Raw genomic sequence first — 5,891 nt, 5'->3', positions numbered from 1 at the left:
TGAATTAATTAAAACAACGGCTTTCTTCACCTCAAAGCTTCTCATTGGGCAAGTGGTGATGTTGTTAAACACATAAGAAGTAGTTGGTTAAGACATACGACTGCAAACGAAACCTTGAAAGTAGAGTAAATTTGAGACTTACATTCAGTGGAATTCAACCATCTTCTTCCATTTTACTCATAAAGCTATGACCTGGGAGCTAAATTCCCTAAATCACAGATTCAGTGTTCCAAGAATGGTTTGCTTCACGATGTTTCAGAACTTTGTCTCAGGTCAAAGGTTCAGATACTGTAGTTCTCAAATTTGGTATTGTTTGTTTTGATTGTTGTCTGTTTTCGCTTCCTGATTCAGCAGTGGAGCATGCGTCCTCTGTCCTATTTCCTTTGGTTGGCCTGATTTATGGATGTTTTGGTCTAACAGCCATACATAGCTTTGGAGCAAAATCACGGCAAGTTTTAGTCTGCAGTTAGGTAAGTGCAGTTCCAGCTGCCTGGAGGTGTGGCTACAGATTTACTTTATGACCCCGACCTTGCTTCCTCAGTCTGCCCCATGAGAAAAATGACCCTTGCCATAGTCTACTTCCTAGGGCTGACGGAAGAATAACCCCAAATAAAATAGGGCGAGGTAAGGACAAATGAAAACATGATGCTGTCACAACTTGTGCTTCGGCCTCTGTTCCCTTCGCGGGGTGGGGGTGGGGTTTAGGGACCCTTAATGACTGGGCCTCACCCCACCTCTCCGAGGCCTAATCTGACTTGCCCCCAGAGTCCCGAGCCCCACCCGAACCACTGTGTCGGGGACTGAGATGTCTATCAGAATCCGAAACAGACTTTAACGTATAGATTGCTGTACAAATCTCCGGACTTTCCGATGAGGGGAAGGGGTCGCCTTCCTGCGCTACGCAACCTGGCTGTACGGTCTCCATGGTAACAGCGAGGCCGAGAGAAGCAGCTCTCCCTCGCCTGACAACCCGCCCCCAGGCAGCACTGACCAATGGTCCTGTGGGTTACCTAAAGGATAGTATGATTGACAACGGGATGGGACGGGGGCGGAGTCAGGACTGCCTCGACCCAATCTAACTTGAGCCTCGACCAAAAGCACCGACCAATCGGAGGGCGTAAAGAAGAGCGACGTGCCCACCCACCCCGCTCCGCGTTGCCTGGAGGCCCTGTGGACGTAAGCAAATAAGAAGGAAACTGGGCGTTGAAAGAGTGGCGCTGATTAGCGGATCTGGAATCGCCTGGATGAAAACCCACTTGTGATTCGTCGTAAGTAGATCAAAGCCCCTGTGGGCTGGAACTGGCCGGACAGTGAGGTGTGAGTAGGGGACCTGGGAGAAGGAGAGCCAGGTGAGGGGGAGGTGGGAAAAGTGGGGGCGGCTGAGAAGGGAGAATGGCGGAGGCTGGGGCTGAGGAGTGTGGAAGAAAGCGTGGGTGGGTGGCTGTGCGTGGACTCTCAGAGCACCCTTACCCTTAGCGTAGCTCTTGGACCCGAGGCCCGGTGGCTAATAAATACTTAATTGGGAAATTAATTAGGAAAGAAGGAATGGTTTAATTTTCATGCTCCTAAGAAAGTGAAATGTCAGTGCCTGATTCCAATACCTTGTGATCGAGACCTTCATCTTTCCAGTCTGGGAGGTAGCTGAGCGAACATTCTTCAAATGAGACCTGGGGGCGAGGTTTTCCTGCGCCAGTTTGAACCAGCTACAGGGCTGGGGAGAGACGCTAGAGCCCTGGTTCCCGGGTTATTGACGCTCCAGCACTGGGGTGCTGCTGTCCGGAGAGCCCATGGTGATGCAGCTAATAGTCGCTATGGTACCTTCAAGTCCAAACACCACCCAGGAAAGGAGGTGGGAGGACGAGATCTGGATCCATCGATCCCCTTTTTCTCTCAGTGCGTTGAGATGATGTCATATGGATGGCATTTAGGTAGCTCCACGATTGATTTTTCCCAGACTTGCGTTCTACTTAATTACAAAGGTGAGAGCATTATCCTAATATATTAAAATTAAAGCCATAGTGGAATGTTTAATGTAGAAAAATAAATGATCCCCCCCCCCCCCCCCCCCCCGCATTATAGTTGAAGGTTTGGAAGGCTATAAAGGAAAGGGAAAAGGAATCCTCGAAGAAGGGCCATTCACCCCTGTAATCCCTGTTTTCTGCCTTCAAGGGCTTGAGCCAGTGACAGTCCAGGAATGGGTGAACTACCTATCTCCCACCACCAGCAGCACTAGGGCCAAGTTACCCTCTATGGAATCCACATTTGTATTGAACTGTAAGTCATCTTGTAATGGCCATTATTATTCTCACACATGATTGACAGCGGTGGTGAACAGTGTATTTTTAATCTATAAGGCTGTACATGCAGGGGTCAGGCACCTTAACGTTTGCCTCTCTGTTTTCTCTGAGAGCTGCATGAAAGGGTATGAAGAACCAATGGTAAATGAATGAGGACTGCACTCTATGTACCTCTAAAAGTTTTGGGCAATCTCTTTCCAAAGAAGGACCTCACAACATGAGCACAGAGGGGGGAAATTGGCCTCATAACTGTTCTGCTGGTCAGCTACTAAACAGGGTGTTCAAATAGAGACATTATTTTATTCTGATTCTAGTCTACCTGCTTTAAATGCCATAGACTTAGGTAAATGGACTTTGGAAACCAGTTTGGCTAAACCATCCATTCTCCAGGTTTGAAAAAGTCCTGGACGTTAATCAAAAACACCATGGTTTTAATCATGTTGCATATTTATAATACATATTTTATTACAAGCATTAGTCCCACGCTGAATTTAACAATATAAAATGACTAGATGTTCACTCCTTTCCCATAACAGCACTCTATATGCTATATCCAGCCTTTCCTTCCCAAGCGTAGTGCGAAAATGTATAGATTGGTTATAAAGTGATGAACCTCATTCTTACTTTAAAAAATTTTTTTTAATCTTTATTTTTGAGAGAGCGAGAGAGACAGAGTGCGAGTGGGGGAAGGGCAGAGAGAGAGGGAGACACAGAATCCCAAGCAGGCTCCAGACTCCAAGCCATTAGCACAGAGCCCAAACCAGGGCTAGAACCTACGAACCCTGAGATCATGACCTGAGCCAAAGTCAGATGCTTAACTGACCAAGCCACCCAGGCACCCTGTGATGAACCTCATTCCTATAAGAACTTGGGGATATTTATCTCCTTACTTTAAAGCCATGTCCTATATGGACCCCAATGTCTCATGAACATTTAAGCTTCCATGGGGGATTGAAGCACAATATTTCTAATAGAACCAGCTTCGGCTACCACTTGCCCCGTATTCTAGGTGTTAGAGTTGGTCAAGTTTTACAGGTTATTTGTGCAATATCCAAAACAGCAGCAATTAAACTTAACTAGTTACCTTGTTAGGGTAGTACAAGTCAGCTCAGTCAAACAAGCAGGAAACCTGAGTCTTCTCTAACACCTTTTCTCTCCACCCCTTTCCATTTTCACAGGTAAGGCAGGAGTCCAGACCCGCATTATCCCTTACCCAGAGAGTCCCCTATTGGTCACTAATCTCTGGTCTCTGAGTTCGATTCATATGCACTGAGCCACCAGCTACCTGGTTAAAAATTAAGAATTATTTCAAAAATTTCATAAACAGACAATCACACTGGGTAGTATAATGAATACCTATGCCCTATTAACTGGATTAACAAACATTAACATTTGGGCACCTCGGCTTCAGTTTTTTCTTTGAAATAAATAAAACATCCCAGATTTAATCCTCAGATCCCTTTTGTTCTCTTTTCTGGCCCCATTTACCTTCCTCCCTTCTTCCCTCCCAGAGGCAAACATTCTTTTGAAATTGTTGTACATCATTCATGCCCATGTATTTGTATTTTTGTGGTATATCTGTACATTATAAATGATATAAATTGCTTTTTTTAATTTTAAAAATACAAGTAGTGTCATACTGTGGGCTTCATTTTGTAATTTGCTTTTATTACTCAACATTAAAAAAAATTTTTTTTAATGCTTATTTTTGAGAGAGAGAGAGGGAGAGAGATTGTGAGCGGGGAAGGGGCAGAGAGGGATACAGAGAATACCAAGCAGGCTCTGCACCATCAGCACAGAGCCCAACATGGGGCTTGAACCCACGAACCGCGAGATCATGACCTGAGCCAAGATCAGTTGGACATTCAACCAACTGAGCCACCCTGGCGCCCCTCAACATTGTTTTTGAGATACGTTCATATCAATACAGATAGCCAAGTTCATTTATTCTAAGTGTTTCTTATGAGTATAATGTTGTATCCGTTCTTATGAGTGTAACATCATATCCATTCCCTTATTGGTGGACACTTAACGTTTTTTCAGATGTTTTGCTATTATGAAAAAAGCTGCAATAAACATCCCTGTACATGTCTCTTAATGCAAGAATTTTTCTAGAACAGTGGTTCTCCAAGGGGATGGTACTGCCCTGTTGGTCATTTTGGAATTTGTGAGAGCATACTTGGTTATAATTGTGATTTTGGCGGCATTACTGGGGTTTACAGAGCAGGGTGGGATGCTAGATGTTCTGCAGTGAAGAACTGTCCTGCATCCTGCACAATTTTTGAGTGTCCCACAGGGTAGCCATTTATAATCTGAGCCTAGAGCCTAACTCCATTTTTCATATAAACATTATATATATGTGTGTGTATATATATATATATATATATATATATATTTTTTTTTTTTTTTTTTTTTGGCACAGCTTGCTATAGTAAAATTTCCAGGAATGCAACTCAAATGTAAATCAAGGGGAAATTATACTTACTTGTGTTTTGGAACTTTAACAAGAGTTGTTCATCACTTGAGAAGATCGCATAACCGAAGGCAGCCCAGCTCGTGGTATTTGAGTTGCCATACAACACACCTGCATGAGCCTGCATTTGTAGCTTTTGCGTTCGTGGCGATTCTAAGTTTAGGTGCAAGCATCTGACTGCTGTACTTCATTATGTATTCTAGTGTAGTCAGCCTGAACATTTGTATATTTAAACATATGCTGCTTTATTATGAATTACTTTCCATTTAAAATTGGCTCATATAGGATATAAAGTAGAGGTCGAGTATTACTCTTTTCTGATTGGATAATCATTTGTCCCAACACCATCTATGAAATCCTTTACCTGCTGAAGCCAAGCCGACTCTGTCCTGTACAAAGTTCTCATAAATACACGGATCTGTTTCTGGATTCTCTATTTTATTCCGCTGATCCATGTGTCTTTATGCCATATCACACTGTTTTAATTACCTTGGTTTTATAATGTGTCTTGCGGCAGTTGGTAACAAGAAAGGCAAGTCTCCATCCTAGTTCTCAAAATTGTTTTCGCTATTCTTGGGCTTTTGCTCTTCCATATGAATTGAGGATCCGTTTTCAAGTTCCATGAGTTCCACAAAAATTTATTTTGAGATTTTGGTTAGAACTGCATTGAATTGATATTGAGATCTTTTAATATTGAACCATTCTGTCCAGGAAGGTAGGTTATTTCTCTGTTCAGGTCTGTTTTGTTAGTCTCCTAGGGCCTTTAAAAATATATACCTTTTAATAAAGTTGAACAATTTTTGCTGTAAAAACCATACACACCTTTTTTTGGATTTATTCCTACTTATACACACACATATCTTTCTATTACAAAAGTTTCAAATACATTCAAAAGTATAAAAAATATTAGAGCCAACACTTGTGTACTCATGATCCAGCTTCAACAATTCCCCCACGACCAGTCTTATTTCATGTTACCCTCCCCTCCCCTCCTCTCCCTGGATAATTATGAAGTTCCCAGACACAATTTTCTGTTCTCTGTGTTATGTGTATGTATGTATGTATGTATGTGTGTATGTGTGTGTGTGTGTGTATGTATATGTATATATATAAATGTGGTC

The 5,891-nt window shown here is 42.7% G+C and overlaps 1 protein-coding gene across 6 annotated transcripts in view; it reads left to right on the top strand.

Annotated features, from left to right (window-relative positions):
• Positions 1–1,163: 1,163 nt before the first annotated feature.
• Positions 1,164–5,891, top strand: part of TMEM218 (transmembrane protein 218) — a 24,064-nt gene continuing 19,336 nt past the window's right edge. For 2 of the 6 annotated variants that reach the window (XR_005792976.1, XM_040483437.1), the window contains exon 1: positions 1,265–1,349. The gene's annotated coding sequence lies outside the window, so the exon portion shown is untranslated. Of the gene's footprint in view, positions 1,350–1,888; positions 1,980–2,253; positions 2,275–5,891 lie in introns of those variants that run through there. The other 4 variants (XM_040483439.1, XM_040483438.1, XM_040483441.1 and 1 more) reach the window with 4 other exon arrangements.

The sequence above is a fragment of the Herpailurus yagouaroundi genome, unplaced genomic scaffold (genome assembly GCF_014898765.1).
Source record: "Herpailurus yagouaroundi ecotype Mexico unplaced genomic scaffold, PumYag 161, whole genome shotgun sequence".
Classification (NCBI taxonomy): domain Eukaryota; kingdom Metazoa; phylum Chordata; class Mammalia; order Carnivora; family Felidae; genus Herpailurus; species Herpailurus yagouaroundi.
Note: the sequence above shows the minus strand (reverse complement) of the source record. Positions and strands in the feature narration are given on the sequence as shown.